Source organism: Cygnus olor, chromosome W (assembly GCF_009769625.2).
Source record: "Cygnus olor isolate bCygOlo1 chromosome W, bCygOlo1.pri.v2, whole genome shotgun sequence".
Classification (NCBI taxonomy): domain Eukaryota; kingdom Metazoa; phylum Chordata; class Aves; order Anseriformes; family Anatidae; genus Cygnus; species Cygnus olor.
This window is the reverse complement of record NC_049199.1, coordinates 4,318,187-4,336,076: the sequence shown is the minus strand read 5'-3', so window position 1 is coordinate 4,336,076 and position 17,890 is coordinate 4,318,187. Positions and strand designations below refer to the sequence as shown.

The window sequence follows — 17,890 nt, the reverse complement described above, 5'->3', positions numbered from 1 at the left end:
AGAGAAACGAGCTGTAGCAGTGCAAGTTGCCCCTGCAGAGGGTATTCCAACCCCTGTGGCAGACCCTGTGGCTGGGTCAGAGAAACGAGCTGTAGCAGTGCAAGTTGCCCCTGTAGACAAGGTGAAAAAATGGTATAGAGACTCAGGTCGTTTAGAACGCAGACAGTCTTCTGCTAGGTCTAGGTATAGAGAAGACGAGGCTGGGCCATCAAATGTGCAGGAGGATGAAGATGAGGATGAGGATGTCAAAAAATCAACAGTAACTTCCCGAACCCTATACCAGCGTGAGCTACGAGATGTGCGAAAAGATTTTGGTCGCTGTATAGGTGAACAGCTTGTCACCTGGCTGCTCTGGTGCTGGGACACCGGAGCCAATGGTCTGGAATTAGAGGGCAGGGAAGCCAGGTGGCTTGTGATCCCTTGCTAGGGATGAGGGCATTGACAAAGCTATTGGAAATGGAGCAAAAGGCTTCAGCCTCTGGAGGTGTCTCCTGTCAGGTGTGAAGAAATGTATCCCTTCAAAGAAGAACTTGTGTGTTTACCAGGCAAGTGGATCACCATGGAAAAGGGAATCCAGTACCTGAGGGAATTAGCCGTACGGGAGGTGATTTATAGGGACCTAGACAACGAACAAATATCCACAGATCCAGATGAAGTCAAGTGTACACAACCCATGTGGCGGAAGTTTGTACGGAGTGCACCATCATTATATGCCAGCTCATTGGCGGTAATGACCTGGAAAGACCATGAGGAACCCACAGTGGATGAACTGGCTAAACAATTCAGGCAGTATGAAGAAAGTCTCTCCTCTTCCCTGCAGGCCTGCGTCTCAGTTGTGGAAAAAGTTTCTGAAGAGGTCCACCAACTTAAAGAGAGTTTATTTTCCTCCCCACCTGTACAAACCAGTGTCTCAGCGATCAGGGCTAAGCGTCCTTCTGTTCAAGGAAGAAGATATAGTGGGTACACACCCCGTGCCACCCTGTGGTTTTACCTACGTGACCATGGAGAGGACATGAGAAAATGGGATGGAAAATCTACTGTGACTCTAGAGGCACAGGTACGTGAGTTGCAAGGAAAAACAAAAGTGGTTCTCTGAGAAGCTTGCTGCTCCAACTTCCAGCAGGCAGTCCTCCAGACACAGAAATGAAGATTCTGACCAGGACTAGAGGGGCCCTGCCTCCAGCCAGGGGGAGGAAAGGGACAATCGAGTTTATTGGACTGTGTGGATTCGATGGCCTGGCACATCAGACGCACAAAAGTATAAGGCTTTAGTAGACACTGCTGCACAGTGTACTGTAATGCCAACAAGCTATAAAGGGCCAGAACCCATCTGTATTTATGGAGTGACAGGGGGATCCCAGCAGTTAACTGTATTGGAGGCTGAAGTGAGTCTAACCGGAAATGAGTGGCAAAAGCACCGTATTGTGACTGGCCCGGATGCTCCGTGCATCCTTGGCATAGACTATCTGAGAAGAGGATATTTCAAGGACCCAAAAGGGCTCCAGTGGGCTTTTGGCATAGCTGCCTTAGAGACAGAGGACATTAAACAGTTGTCTACCTTGCCCGGTCTCTCGGAGGACCCTTCTGTTGTGGGGTTGCTGCAGGTCGAAGAACAGCAGGTGCCAATCGCTACCACAACTGTGCACCGGCGGCAATATCGCACCAACCGAGACTCCCTGATTCCCATCCATAAGCTAATTCGTCAACTGGAGAGCCAAGGAGTGATCAGCAAGACTCATTCACCCTTCAATAGTCCCATATGGCCAGTGCGAAAGTCTAATGGTGAGTGGAGACTAACAGTGGACTATCGTGGCCTGAACGAAGTCACGCCACCGCTGAGTGCTGCAGTGCCGGACATGCTAGAACTCCAGTACGAACTGGAATCAAAGGCAGCCAAGTGGTATGCCACAATTGATATTGCTAATGCATTTTTCTCCATCCCTCTAGCAGCAGAGTGCAGGCCACAGTTTGCTTTCACTTGGAGGGGAGTCCAATATACTTGGAATCAGCTGCCCCAGGGGTGGAAACATAGCCCTACCATTTGCCATGGACTGATCCAGTCTGCGCTGGAGCAGGGGGAGGCTCCTGAACACCTGCAGTACATCGATGACATCATTGTGTGGGGTGACACTGCAGAGGAAGTTTTCGAGAAAGGGAAGAAAATAGTCCAAATCCTTCTGAAGGCCGGTTTTGCCATAAAACAAAATAAAGGACCTGCACGAGAGATCCAGTTTTTAGGAATAAAATGGCAAGATGGACGTCGTCAAATCCCAATGGATGTGATCAACAAAATAACAGCTATGTCTCCACCAACTAGCAAGAAGGAAACACAAACTTTCCTAGGTGTCGTGGGGTTTTGGAGAATGCATATTCCAAATTACAGTCTGATTGTAAACCCGCTCTACCAAGTAACCCGTAAGAAGAATGCTTTTGAATTGCGCCCTGAGCAACGACAAGCCTTTGAACAAATTAAGCAGGAAATAGTTCATGCAGTAGCCCTTGGGCCAGTCCGAACAGGACCAGATGTAAAGAATGTGCTCTACACCGCAGCCGGGGAGAATGGTCCCACCTGGAGCCTCTGGCAGAAAGAACCTGGGGAAACTCGAGGTCGACCCCTGGGGTTTTGGAGTCGGGGATACAGAGGATCTGAGGCCCGCTATACTCCAACCGAAAAGGAGATATTGGCAGCATATGAGGGAGTTCGATCTGCTTCGGAAGTGGTCGGTACTGAAGCGCAGCTCCTCCTGGCACCCCGACTGCCGGTACTGGGTTGGATGTTCAAAGGAAGGGTCCCCTCTACACATCATGCAACTGATGCTACATGGAGCAAGTGGGTTGCACTGATTACTCAGCGGGCTCGAATAGGAAGCCCCAGTCACCCAGGAATCCTGGAAGTGATTATGGACTGGCCAGAAGGCAAGTACTTTGGGATATCATCAGAGGAGGAGGTGGTCCGTGCTGGAGAAGCCCCACTGTACAACAAGCTACCAGAAAATGAGAAGAAATATGCCCTGTTCACTGATGGGTCCTGTCGTATTGTGGGAAAGCATCGGAGATGGAAAGCTGCTGTATGGAGTCCTACACGACGAGTTGCAGAAGCTGCTGAGGGAGAAGGTGAATCGAGTCAGTTTGCAGAAGTGAAAGCCATTCAGCTGGCCTTAGATATTGCTGAACGAGAAAAGCGGCCAGTTCTCTATCTCTATACTGATTCATGGATGGTAGCAAATGCCCTGTGAGGGTGGTTACAGCAATGGAAGCAGAACAACTGGGAACGCCGGGGCAAACCCATCTGGGCTGCTGCACTGTGGCAAGATATTGCTGCCCGGGTAGAGAACCTGGTTGTAAAGGTACGCCATGTAGATGCTCATGTGCCCAAGAATTGGGCTACTGAAGAACATCAAAACAACCAGCAGGTGGATCAGGCTGCTAAGATTGAAGTGGCTCAGGTGGACCTGGACTGGCAACATAAAGGTGAATTATTTATAGCCCGATGGGCCCATGACACCTCAGGCCATCACGGTAGAGATGCAACATACAGATGGGCTCGTGACCGAGGGGTGGACCTGACCATGGACACTATAGCACAGGTTATTCATGATTGTGAAACATGTGCTGCAATCAAGCAAGCCAAACGGTCAAAGCCTCTTTAGTATGGAGGACAATGGCTGAAATACAAATATGGAGAGGCCTGGCAGATTGATTACATCACACTCCCCCAAACCCGCAACGGCAAGCGCCACGTACTTACAATGGTGGAAGCAACCACCGGATGGCTGGAAACATATCCTGTGCCCCATGCCACCGCCCGGAACACTATCCTGGGCCTTGAAAAGCAAGTCCTATGGCGACATGGCACCCCAGAAAGAATTGAGTCAGACAATGGGACTCATTTCCGAAACAACCTTATAGACACTTGGGCCAAAGAACATGGTATTGAGTGGGTGTATCACATCCCCTATCATGCACCAGCCTCCGGGAAAGTTGAACGATACAATGGACTGTTAAAGACTACACTGAAAGCAATGGGTGCTGGGACATTCAAAAATTGGGATACACATTTGGCAAAGGCCACGTGGTTAGTCAATACTAGAGGATCTGCCAACCGAGCTGGACCTGCCCAATCAAACCTGTTACGCACTGTAGAAGGGGATAAAGTTCCTGTAGTGCACGTAAGAAACATGCTGGGGAAGACAGTCTGGGCTACTCCTGCCTCAGGAAAAGGCAAGCCCATTCGTGGGATTGCTTTTGCCCAGGGACCTGGATGCACTTGGTGGGTAATGCAAAAGAATGGGGAGGTCCGGTGTGTACCTCAAGGGGACCTAATATTGGGTGAGAATAGCCCATGAGTTGAATTGTAGTATGTTAATTATCATATAACACTGTATGTCATCACTACCATGGTTGCTATATATCATAGATGAAAATGGTGATTAATTAGAAGGTATTGGAAAGAGTGTAACCTGAGCATGACATAAATGGTATGGAATAAGGGGTGGATATCTGTCCTGGTTTCAGTTAGGACAGAGTTAATTTTCCTCCTAGTAGCTGGCAGGGTGCTATGTTTTGGATTGGGATGAGAAGAGCGCTGATAACATGCTGATGTTTTAATTGTTGTAGAGCAGTGCTTACACCAAGCCAAGGACTTTTCAGCTTCTCGCTCTGTCCTGCTAGCGAGCAGGCTAGGGATGCAGCAGGAGCTGGGAGGGGACAGACCCAGGACAGCTGACCCAAACTGGCCAAAGGGGTATTTCATACCATCTGACGTCATGCTGAACAATATATAGGGGTGGCTAGCCGGGGTGGAGGGGGGGCCGGCTGCTCGGGGATAGGCTGGGCATCGGTCAACGGGTGGTGAGCAATTGCATTGTGCATCACTTATTTCGTACACATTATTACTATTAATACTATTATTATTTATTATTATTATTGTTATTATTTTTCCTGTCTTAATAAACTGTCTTTATCTCAACTCACAGGCTTCACTTTCCCGTTTCTCTCCCCCATCCCGGAGAGGGAGGGGGGAGGGTGAGCGAACGGCTGTGTGGTGTTTGGCTGCCAGCCGGGCTAAACCACAACAGTGAGTCATGCTATGGGGGTTTGGAGAGAGTCCTGATGGGTTCCAATTTTGTGCAGCAATAGACAAAACACTGGTGTGATACCAATGCTGTTCTAGCTACAAGTGCAGAAAACCCACATGAAGCTATCAATTCAAAATGGGTGTTCTGGCTCTAGGTACCCAAAAACACTTCTCGTTTGCCTTCATTCCCTGGCTTCTCAACTAACAAAGGACAGTCATTACGTTTAACCCCCTCATTTTCTAACTTAATGAAACATATCTTTACACAAAAAGTATATATAGATAGATATCAGGTAGACACAGTAACAGAGAGATACTTCAATTTATACAATCTCATAGTATAAACTTATAGTCTATTAATTTTGGTGATTTTCATCTTTGAATCACAGAATCACAGAATCATTAAGGTTGGAAAAGTCCTCCAAGATCATCTGGTCCAACCAACCCCCGACCACCAGTATCACCCAATAAACCATGTCCCTAAGCACTACGTCCAATCTTTCCTTAAACACCCCCAGGGACAGTGACACCACCACCTCCCTGTACAACACTTTCCAATGCTTGACCGCTCTTTCTCAGAAGAAATGTCTCCTAATTTCCAACCTGAACTTCCTCTGGCGCAACTTGAGGACATTCCCTCTAGTCCTAGTTATCTGCAAGAAGAGGCTGACCCCTAGCTCCCCACAGCTTACTTTCAGGTAGTTGTAGAGAGAAATAAGGTCTCCCCTGAGCCTCCACTTCTCCAGACCAAACAACCCCAATTCCCTCAGCCACTCCTCATAAGACTTGTGTTCCAGACTCTTCACCAGCTTTGTAGCCCTTCTTTGGACGTGCTCCAGGGCATTGATGTCCTTCTTGTAGTGAGGGGCCCAAAAGTGGACATAGTACTCGAGGTGTAGCCTCGCCAGAGCTGAGTACAGGGGTATGATCCCCTCCCTGGTTCTTCTGGCTACACTATTCCTGATAAGAGCTAGGATGCCGTTGGCCTTCTTGGCCACCTAAGCACACTTCCGGTTCATGTTCAGGCGAGCATCGACCAACACCCCCAGACCACCTCGAACTCACTTTATGCAGCTGTTTTGAGAAATAAGCTACAGGTCTTCTCCAGTCTCCTAAATATTGTGTTATTACTCCCAACGCCTCATGCCCCTTTTCATGGATAAGCAGTTCAAAAGGTTTGGTTAGGGTAGGAAGTCCTGCATTCCAAGGTCCATTCTAATAGTTCCCTTGGACCTTTAACAGCTTCATATATGGGTTTAGCCATCCACCCATAATTCAGAATCCACAACCTACACCAGCCAGCCATTCCCAGAAAACTCCTTAATGTCTTTAATATGGGGGTATTATATTCAGAAAGGCATTCTCTTAATAATGCATATGGTAAGAAGTTATCAATCTAATTATAGTTGCCCTGGTAACACTAGGTCGAGATAATGTTTAATTCAGAATTTCTGGGTACCAGGTGGCTTCCCACAAAGCTGGCACACCATAAGACTTTCTGCGCCACTCTTTATACCATCCCTTATCAATACATTTACATGTTTGCACAATCCCTTAGCCTCCAATTGGTTACATTATTAGCATACTGCTGACATGACGGAATCGTTCTGTGCATCATCAGAGGAGGAAGGGTCCCTTGTTGGGCTGGGGTCTCCCAGCCTAGGGGCATAATTTTTACAATTATAATGAGGATAGTTCACATTAGAATACTCCTAATCTTTGTTTTCAGCCAGCTACTCACATTACATTGATGGGTGACATATTCAAGGGCACACATCAGAATGTTTCCCTCAAGAATGTCAACATAATGGTCTTCCTGATTAGCAGTTCCTCAGCTAATCATCCTTTAGACATCTCCAAGGCCTGGGTCATCTTGCCATTTCCTCAAAGTACATATTTTTTCTCTTTCACAAAAAAAAATATCTATTTACTGGTATCATAATTCCCCCCTTTGAGACTTATCTAACCTCCTAAAGTTAGATAAGTCTTATCTTTTCATTTCAACATTTGCTAATTTTGAGCAACATTTAAATGTACATTGTATTAACATGTAGATACAAACAAAGAAAGCTACTGCTGTAATTAGTACAACTAAAATTTTCTTTACCCAGAAATTTAGATCTGGAAACCAAGAAGTCAACCATTTCCAGGCTTCAGAAGAGCAACTATTATTAGGTCCAGTCACTGTTCGATAACCTGGATTGTAGGAATGTAGAACTAGCATTATCTATTGTGTAGAATATCTTGGAATATAAGGAACTTGGTTGTGGTAATCAGCATGCCAAGCGGAATTAGGACAAGTTGGCAGAAGAAGAGGAACAGTAAGGTCTGAAGGTAAATTTTTCTCATTGTAATGTCATTATAATGCTAAAAAACACACCCACAGTTCAGGACAAGCCCAGCGCAGGTGAAGACCCTTCCCATGAGCATAGAATAGATTTTCTAGATAAGATTGGGCAACTATATGTAAATCACTAACCAGTTAGAATTTAGTGGGATGTACTAATATGATAATGACTGTGTAGAACTGTATAAAAATCAACAGAAAGTCTGGAGTAGGGCCAGCTTTGTGGAAAACCACCTGGTACCCAGACTTGCACAACTCTGAAATAAACAATATCTCAACCTAGTTTGTGTATTTGGCTTATTGCACACCAGGTAACGAATCTGAACATTTTATCAGACAACAGCTTTTGGCGACCCAGATGGGACTACCTCAGAGGCTTGCATGGATCATCTTGCTGGCTGCCGGCAGGGAAAATGGATTTACAGAACTCCAGCCCACACCAACTGTTTTGATTGGGGACTTCCAGTATCCTCTCCCTGTCCGGAGGTGGTAAGAGACTCAACAGTGCAATGGCAAACGTGAGATATTAAAATCATCGAATCATAGAATCATTCCGGTTGGAAAAGACCTCTAAGATCATCTAGTACAACCTTTAACCTAATACTGACAAGTCCACCACTAAACCACGCTACTAAGTTCTACATCTACACATTTCTTGAAGACCTCCAGGGATGGTGACTCAACCACTTCCCTGGGCAGCCTATTCCAATGCCGCACAACCCTTTCATAAAGAAATTTCTCCTAATATCCAACCTAAACCTCCCCTGGCGCAATTTGAGGACATTTCCCCTCATCTTATCACTTGGTGCTTGAGAGAAGAGCCCAATCCCCACCATGTTACAACCTCCTTTAAGGTAATTGTTAAGTACAATAAGGTCTCCCCTGAGCCTTCTTTTCTCCAAGCTAAACAACCCCAGCTCCCTCAGCCTCTCCTCATAGGACTTGTTCTCCAGACCCTTCACCAGCTTCATTGCCCTTCTTTGGAAGTACTCCAGCACCTCAATGTCCAATGCCCTTCTTGTACACTGTGCATCACTTATTTCGTACACATTATTACTATTAATACTATTATTATTATTATTATTATTATTGTTATTATTTTTCCTGTCTTAATAAACTGTCTTTATCTCAACTCACAGGCTTCACTTTCCCGTTTCTCTCCCCCATCCCGGAGAGGGAGGGGGGAGGGTGAGCGAACGGCTGTGTGGTGTTTGGCTGCCAGCCGGGCTAAACCACAACAGTGAGTCATGCTATGGGGGTTTGGAGAGAGTCCTGATGGGTTCCAATATTGTGCAGCAATAGACAAAACACTGGTGTGATACCAATGCTGTTCTAGCTACAAGTGCAGAGCACAGCACTGTATGGGCTGCTGCAGGGAAAATTAACTCCATCCCAGCCAGACCCAGCACATGAAGTCATGTTGACTGTCACCAATCACCTCCTTATTTTCCATGTGCCTTAGCATAGTTTCTAGGAGGATCTGCTCCATGGCCTTGCTGGGCACAGCGGTGATACTGACTGTAGTTCCCCGGGTCTTCCTTTTTTCCCTTTTTAAAAATGGGGTTTGTGCTTCCCCTCTTCCAGTCAGTGGGAACTTCACTGGACTGACACAACTTCTCAAATATGATGGATAGTGGCTTAGCAACTTCATCTGCCAGTTCCCTCAGGACCTGCAGATGCATCTCGTCAGGTCCCATGGACTTATGCACCTTTAGGTTCCTTAGATGGTCTTGACCTTTATCTTCTCCTACAGTGGGCAAATCTTCATTCTCCCAGTCTCTGCCTTTGGATTCTGTGAGTTGGGCGGTGAGGCTAGAGCACTTGCAGGTGAAAACTGAGGCAAAAAAGTCATTGAGTACCTCAGCCTTCTCCATATCCTGGGTGACCAGGTCTCTTGCTTCCTTCCGGAGAGGGCCCACAATTTCCCTAGTCTTCCTTTTATCACTGATGTACTTATAGAAGCTTTTCTTGTTGCCCTTGAAGTCCCTGGCCAAATTTAATTCTATCTGGGATTTCACTTGCCTAACTTGATCCCTGGCTGCTCAGACAATTGCTCTGTATTCCTCCCAGGGTTGCGAGCTTGCTGTGCGCCCTCCTCACTGCTGTAAGGATCTTGAATTCCACCATCTCATGGTCACTGCAGCCGAGGCTCCCCTTGAGCTTCACATTCCCCACCAGCCCCTCCTTGTTGGTGAGAACGAGGTCCAGCATAGCACGTCTCCTCATTGGCTCCTCTATCACTTGGAGAAGGAAGTTATCATCAGTCTCATCCCAGGAACCTCCTGGATTGCTTATGCCCTGCTGTGCTGTCCCTCCAACAGATATCAGGGTGGTTCAAGTCCCCCATGAGGACCAGGGCTTGTGAACTTGAGGCTGCTTCTATCTGTCTATAGAGGGCCTCATCTTCTTGGTCTTCCTCGTCGGGTGACCTGTAGCAGACCCCCACTTATAATGTCACCTGCCCCTGCCCCATACTTTAGGAGTATGGTTTACAGATGGAAGTGCTCACTTGCAAAATGGAGTTTGGTTCGGTAAAGCCACAGCTATTTCTGCAGACAGAAAAGCAGAGTTAACGGAGTAAATTAAGGGTTCCACCCAATTAGCTGAGTTACCGGCTGTCACCCGAGCCTTTGAAGCTGGAGCCAACAAAGTTTATACTGACCCCTATGGTGTATGGGCTGGAGCTGCCCAATGGCTAGGGAATTGGCAATGACATACCTAAAGGGGTACTTTTGGGCACCTTTTGGCACCTTTTGGCATGAAGGGTTGAGATAACGACAGATATGATCAGAGAATGTTAAAACAAGATTTGTTATAAGCATTTCATTAGTTTAATTGTTGCTGGTCACAATGTAGATTTTTTTCATTCACAATGTTGTGTTATGTACTTTCAAGGTTGTTTTTCTTAATTCCTTTCTTATTGCTTATCATCCCTGGGGTCTGGCCTAAGTTTGTTTCTGGTTTTGCCAGTTTGTATGCAGTGCTCATATAATATGTGCTCATATTACACTGACCGTGACCTTAATGCTGTATTTGTACTCAGTATGGCCATCATTTTTGCACTTCAGGAACCTTACTATAGAAACAATTAACAAGCACACCCTTTCCTCCATGTGAGTTCTTGTGGTTTACCCCATCAGGCAGCAAAGCACCTGTAGTGGGTTTACGTGGCAGGTAGCAGGGGACCACAGGGGTGGCTTCTGTGAGAAGAATCTAGAAGCTGCCCCATGTTAGGTAAGGGCCCTGCTGCTGACCAGAGCCGAGCCAAGAAGCGATGTTGTTTGCGCCTCTGTGAGAGCATATTTAAGAAAGAGGGGAAAAAAAAATGCGATACACAGCAGCTGGGAGAGTGAGAGGAGTGAGAAATAGCCTTGCAGGCACCAAGGTCAGTGAAGAAGGAGGGGGAGAGGTGCTCCAGGTGCCGGAGCAGAAGTCCCCTGTGGTGAGGACCATGGTGAAGCAGGCTGTCCCCCTGCAGCCCATGGAGTACCACGGTGGAGCAGGGTTCCACGCTGCAGCCTGTGGAGGAGACCACGGTGGAGCAGGTGGACCTGCACTGACGGAGGCTGCGGCCTGTGGAGGACTCCCCCCGGAGCAGATTCTGGGCCGGACCTGTAGCCTGTGGAGAGGAGACCACGAAGGAGCAGGTGACCTGGCAGGAGCTGCTGCCCGTGGGGGACCCAGGTTGGAGCAGTTTGCTCCTGAGGGATGAACCCCGTGGTATGGACCCATATGTGGAGCAGTTCTTGAAGAGCTGCTGCCTGCGGGAGGCCCACGCCGGATCAGTTTGGCAAGGACTGCATCCCGTGGGAGGGACCCCACAGCACAGGGGACAAGAGTGACCGAGAAGGAGCAGCAGAGAAGCAGCGCTATAGACTGACCACAACCCCCATTCCCCCGTTCCCCTGCGCCGCTCGGGGGGAGGAGGTGGAAGAGGAAAGATGGGGGGGGAAGGCGTTTTTGGTTTCTTTCCTTTGTTTCTCACTTCTCTAGCATGTTAGCAATAGGCAATAAATCTTACTGTCTCCCTATGCTGAGTCTGTTTTGCCTGTCACAATAATTGTTGAGTGATCTCCCTGTCCTTATCTCAGCCCTTGAGCCTTTTGCATCGTATTTTCTCCCCCTTTCCCTTTGAGAAGGGGGAGTGAGAGAGAGGCCATGGTGGAACTCGGCTGCCCACCCGAGTAAAACCACCACAGCACCACACAGCCGTTCACTCACCCTCGCCCCCCCACTGGGATGGGGGAGAGAATCAGGAAAAGAAAGTAAAAGCTTGTGGGTTGAGGTAAAGACAGTTTAATAGGTGCACACAGCTGGCTCATATCGAGTCTTTCGTCCACCAGAACCCCCAAGTCCTTCTTCGCAGGGCTGCTCTCAGTGAATTCTTCTCCCAGTCTGTACTCCTGACTGGCATTGCCCCGACCCAGGTGCAGCACCTTGCACTTGGAACTTCTTGAACCTCATTAGGTTCACGTGGGCCCGCTTCTCCAGCCTGTCCAGGTCCCTTTGGATGGCATCCCTTCCTTCTTTTGTATCAACCGCACCACTCAGCTTGGTGTCATCTGCAAACTTGCTGAGGGTGCACTCAATCCCATCGTCTATGTCATTGATGAAGATATTGAAAAGCACCGGTCCCAGGACAGACCCCTGAGGGACACCACTCGTTGCCGGCCTTCACCTGGACATAGAACCATTGACCACTACTCTCTGGGTGCAGCCATCAAGCCAATTCCTTATCCACCAGATGGTCCACCCTTCAAATCCATATCTTTCCAATTTAGAGATTAGGATGTCCTGTGGGATCCTGTCAAAGGCCTTACTGAAGTCCAAGTAGATGACATCAGTCAGTCTTCCCTTGTCAACTCATGCAGACACTCCATCATAGAAGGCCACCAGATTGGTCAGGCACGATTTACTCTTGGCAAAGCCATGATGGCTGTCTTGGATCTCCTCCTTGTCCTGCACGTGCCTTAACATTGCCTCCAGGAGGATTTGTTCCATGGTCTTCCCAGGCACAGAGGTGAGGCTCACCGGTCTGTAGTTCCCCAGGTCTTCCTTTCTACCCTTTTTAAAAATGGGAGTGATGTTTCCATTTTTCCAGTCACTGGGGACTTTGCCTGACTGCCATGATTTTTCAAATATTATAGAGAGTGGCTTGGCGACTACATCAGCCAATTCCCTCAGGGCCCTGGGATGCACGTCATCAGGGCCCATAGACTTGTAGTTTCTAAGTTGCATCAGGAAGTCCCGAACTTGCTCTTCACTTACAGTGGGAGGGACTCCACTCCCCCAGCCCCCGCCTAGAGGTTCGGGGACACGAGAGATGTGGGAAATCTGACCACCAGTGAAGATCAAGGCAAAGAAGTTGTTAAGGACCTCTGCCTTCTCCACATCTGTCATTACCAGTTCTCTGTCTTCATTTCTCAGAGGCGCTACTCTCTCCCTAGTCTTTCTTTTTCAGCCAATGTACCTGCAGAGCTCCTTCTTGTTATTCTTTGCATCCCTTGCCAAGTTTAGTTCTGTCAGTGCTTTGGCTTTCCTGATCCCATCCCTGCACATCTGGACAGCATTTCTGTACTCTTCCCAGGACATCAGTCCCTGTTTCCACCGTCTGTGCATTTCCTTCTTTTGCCTAAGTTTGACCAGCAGATCCTTATTCAGCCATGCCAGTTTCCTACCTTCCCTGCTTGATTTCTTACATATGGGAATAGAGAGCTCTTGCGCACCAAGGAAAGTATATTTAAAGAGTTGCCAGCTCTGATCAGATCGTCTGTCCCTAAGGACCGTGTCCCATGGGATCTCCTCCACTAATTCTCTGAACAGCTGGAAGTTGGCTTTTCTGAAGTTCAGGGTTCTGACTTTTCTCTTAGCCAGGCCCATATCCCTCAAGATCACAAACTCAACCAGTGCGTGGTCACTGCAGCCCAGACTGCCTCCAGTCTTAACCTCTTTAATGAGCTCTTCCGCAGTGGTGAGTACCAAGTCCAGTAACGCTTCTCCTTTGGTTGGTTTGTCTAATACCTGGATGAGGAAGTTGTCCTCAATGGACTCCAGGAGTCTCCTGGATTGCTCACTGCCTGCCACATTGCTTTCCCAGCAGATATCCGGGTGGTTGAAATCCCCCAGGAGGATGAGAGCCTGTGAGCACAATGCTTCCTGTAGTTGGAGCAAGAAGGCCTCATCAACAGGCTCCTCTTGATCAGGTGGCCTGTACTAGACCCCAACCACAAGAGGTCCTTTGTTGTTCCAGTCCTTAATTTTTACCCAGTCTCTCAACCTGCTGTGGAATAATTGCCTAAAGTGACTAGGAAAATTAAACTAATATTCACATTTTAAAGAAAATGTACAGCACTGAAGAAGCTTTCAGGGTGGAGCGTAGCTGCGTTACCTGAGCGTTCCCTAGGCTTCCAACCTTAGATGCTATCGCACTAGGGGAACCTGGTGTGCTGACTCTAAGGAACAGTACAGAGTGTAGAGCGGAGTGGAGGCACCGTGGCTAGGCTCTGTGGCAAGATACAGAAAGCAGCCTACATTCAGGCGATATATGAAAGAGATGAATTCAGGAAATCCCTGATGTTAGCTTCTATTGACCCAGCTCGATTAACCCCTCTCATAAATGGACTCCCTGATTGCCTTAAGATGTTTGTAGCAAATACCCAGGATCGCATACAAGCTGCTCGTAGGGATGGTGATTGTGGTCGTAGACAAAATCCGCACTCTCTCATTCCCACCTGGAGTGATTTTGTACAAGACATAAATAAGTATGGATGCCGAATGGGTTGTATTAGTTCATCCAGTACTAAGCCCCCAGATCACTCCTGGCGAATTTGCCAAATCCATACTCAAAAACCCAGATACCCCAAATTCAAAGAGAGGTTCAAACCTAATAAGGAACGGGGTGAGTTGTGGCATAAGGCCCTAGGTTTGGGTGTACCCTGTCCAATCTCGCGTGGCACCTCTATGGAGGACCTCCATACATTAGTCCGATCTCTGGGTAAGAAAAATATTCCAGCTGGGGAGAATTGCCTAACCGGAAAACCCCCAACCCATAAGGAAAGTGCAACCGAGCCTAATTGACAAAGCAGAATCTCAGCAAAAAAACTCCTATCCCTGGGGAGGGCAGTGAGCCAACCTGCTCGGCGGGTATTAGCAATTCAATGGCTCTCTAATCAACACTCTGACCCTATCATTGCCATTCCCGTTGGACCCCGAAAAATATTGGTAAACTTTCTTATTGACACTGGGGCCCAAATGTCAGTAATTACACGAGACAGCACAGACCCTAGGCATAACACCTGGTCGACACAGGGTTAAATTCACAGGAATCAATGGTGTGGAAAAACAATGCCCCACCACAAAAATTTCACTCTGGCTGCCAGAGGAACAAAAATTAACCAGGGCAGAAGTATTAGTCGGTGCTGCATATACTAATATTTTAGGATTTGGCATACTGCATGGGCAAATGTGGAAACTCCCTGATGGAACTGTGTGGAGTTTCACGACACATCAAAGGGATTCAGGCACAGTGAGATTGAGTCTGTTACAAACATCTCTACCCTTACCCCCCGCTAAAATCACTAATGTTTGGCAATATCTGTTGCCATCAGCAGCACTTATGGGGATTGACGGGGTGGTAACAGAATTGGAAGAAAGAGGCATTATTAAAAGGACTCATTCACTTTACAGTTTGCCGGTGTGGCCGGTAAAGAAACCAACCAGGCGATGGCATTTTACAGTGGATTACAGACAGTTAAATGCTAACACCACTCCTTTGACTGCCGCAGTTCCAAACATGGCAGAGATGGTGAAAGCCTTCTGTGCATCTACCAATACAATCACCCCAAAGGTTTATTATAAACCAGAAGAACATCCTACAGGATTTTACACTGGACAGCCTGTGCTAGTGAAAATGCCTCAGATTGGAGCAGTACTAACTACTCCCAAATATCCCTACGCATGGGAAGTCAAAGATTGTTATTTCACCCTCTTTCTAACCCCGCCGACAACTGAGCATATTTTATTTCCTTTTTTTGTTCACAGGAATCCTGAGTGAACTGCATGTGGACAGCTGGAGAATCACAAATCAGCAGTTTGGATTGATAATGCTATGCTTTACCCTGACCTTAATGCAATCCCTTTTGGTTCATAGCCAAAAAGACCCAAAATGGCCGTGGTCCCAAGCCCATGTTAAATACACTGGACTATGGGAACACGTGCCACCAGGGAAAACTTAAACTTAGCTACTGTGGTTGTACATGGAGCTGAGGTGTTTCACTGTGACATCTCATAATGACCCTTGGAAGCATGCATTGTCACAGTATAGTGCAAGCGCTAAAACATCTCAAAACAAAAAGGACCTAAATCTCTCTAGTTTTACATGGAAACAAAATATTTTCAAAAGATGAATGGAGTTGGAATGATTCTCTTTGAATGGCTGAACTTCAAGCCACTTCAGGCCAGACAATACAAATCAGTTGCCGAATAACTAATGGGTCTACTTACAATAGGCCGACTGAAATGAAGACAATTTATACTGATTCTTCCAGACCACAAAATTATAATACCGGTTGTAATAAAATAACTGAACCAAATTCTGATTGCTGGCACAATTTTACTTTCACCAAACCTATAATTGTGTACTGTCTTTGGGGTTACAGAGGCACAGAATTACTATTTGAATTTATGATTGATACAGCAACATCTTCATCGACTGCAAAGGATAAGAAGCCTCTGCCCCCGCAGATACTTGAAAATGTACCAACTTGGCCTCCCATTAGTCTAACTCCTTCCATCTTCAACACAGGTTACCTTACCTAATTAAAAATATGGGACAACAACAAGTTCTCTTTAACTCTAGCTGGTCTCTAAAAAGGGTAGAGCTAGCGCGCACATTAATATCTCAGAAATCAACTCAAAATGTACCACCTTTTTGAGAACTGCCTACACCGACTGGTTAGCATGGTTACATAGACGTTCTCTGAAACAATCTCGGCGCATGCCACAGGATGCAACTTGGTTATTGGGAACAGGATTAGGTATACTAAATAGCATTGATGCTGAGGTCCTAATGAGTAGAATAACTGCTACTACAGACGACCTAAGGAAATTGGAACGACCAATAAAATCATCCTTATCAACCTTAGGAGCAAGTCAATGGCTTCTATCAGACATTTTACCCCACTGGGAACAAATTGAAGAAAATGATCATCAATTAATTGTAAATGCCCTTGGAAAAAAACAAGGCAATACTTCCCTTGCCTTGAGCTGCATCCAAGCACAGTTGTGGATACAGTCTGTAGCAGCAGCTATTATTAGAGAGGGAGAAGGAGGAACTTTACCCACTGAAATTTGAAAATTGATTTGGGATAATGCTTCAGAATTTGAAAAGGAGTTTCAAACATGGTGACAATTAGTCAACTTTACCTATTATGCAGAAAGTGATAAAATTATTGCCTTTATATTTACCATAAGCAATGCCACCGTATACAATGTATATCCAATCATTGCATTAGGACTCAATCATAGTAGAATTATACTTTATCCTAAGGAGCGTAAAGTATGGGCCCATCAAAAGGGAGGAAAGTGGCAAGCAATTGATGTAAATGCATGTATTGTGTGTGAACAAAAAGGCTTCATCTGTAAAAGTAACACGCTCGAAGCCCAAGACACTTGTCTTGACAATGAACAAAATATTTGCCACTTCGAGATCCATCCTAATGAAACCCTTGAAACTGTACTTGTATATATTGGGAAAGGCTGTGTTTGCATGAGCATAGATAATACTATTGTAAATACAAGTAATCACTCTAATGTTTGTGTTTGTAATTTTACCAAAATTCTAGGATATGATTTTAGTTACTCAGCTCCTGTCACCTCTTACCAACTTGTTACATCCAATTATATTCTGCTTCATGATCTGCTGCCTACTCCTATTGGAATGAACCTTACACTGGTGAAGAAATAACTGTTACATGAAGACTTGAAGTGGCTGATGAAACAAGTTCGAGAAAATGGATGAAAGGCTCCGATTACTGTCCATCATGATATAGAAAAAATACATTGAGTGATGGAAAGAGTAAAGAAAGATGAAAAACACCGTTGGTGGGACACTTTGTTTGGATGGTCACCAACAGCCACAGGAATCTCCAACAAGATGCTTCACCCTGTTGTTGTTTTGTTAATACTCACTGTATTATGTTTTATACTAGCAATTAGTTTGTATGTTAAACTTCGGATCATGGTGAAACATTTAGTATCCCTACAGAATATACATACACTCGATAATCCTCATCCCGAGAAGGTATGGGATATACCCAATACATTCTAAATGTCGTGAAGCTTGAGTGACTATAGTCACGGGGTGGATTATGTGGAGTAATTGCTTAAAGTGACTAGGAAAATTAAACTAATATTCACATTTTAAAGAAAATGTACAGCACTGAAGAAGCTTTCAGGGTGGAGCGTAG

The 17,890-nt window shown here is 46.3% G+C and overlaps 1 long non-coding RNA gene across 1 annotated transcript; it reads right to left on the bottom strand.

Annotated features, from left to right (window-relative positions):
* Nucleotides 1–346: 346 nt before the first annotated feature.
* Nucleotides 347–15,670, bottom strand: LOC121062457. Its single transcript, XR_005815565.1, has 3 exons — nucleotides 15,463–15,670; nucleotides 2,455–2,458; nucleotides 347–357 (listed from the first exon to the last, which is right to left on the bottom strand). It is a non-coding gene; the product is annotated as an uncharacterized LOC121062457 (long non-coding RNA).
* Between the last annotated feature and the right edge of the window lie 2,220 nt (nucleotides 15,671–17,890).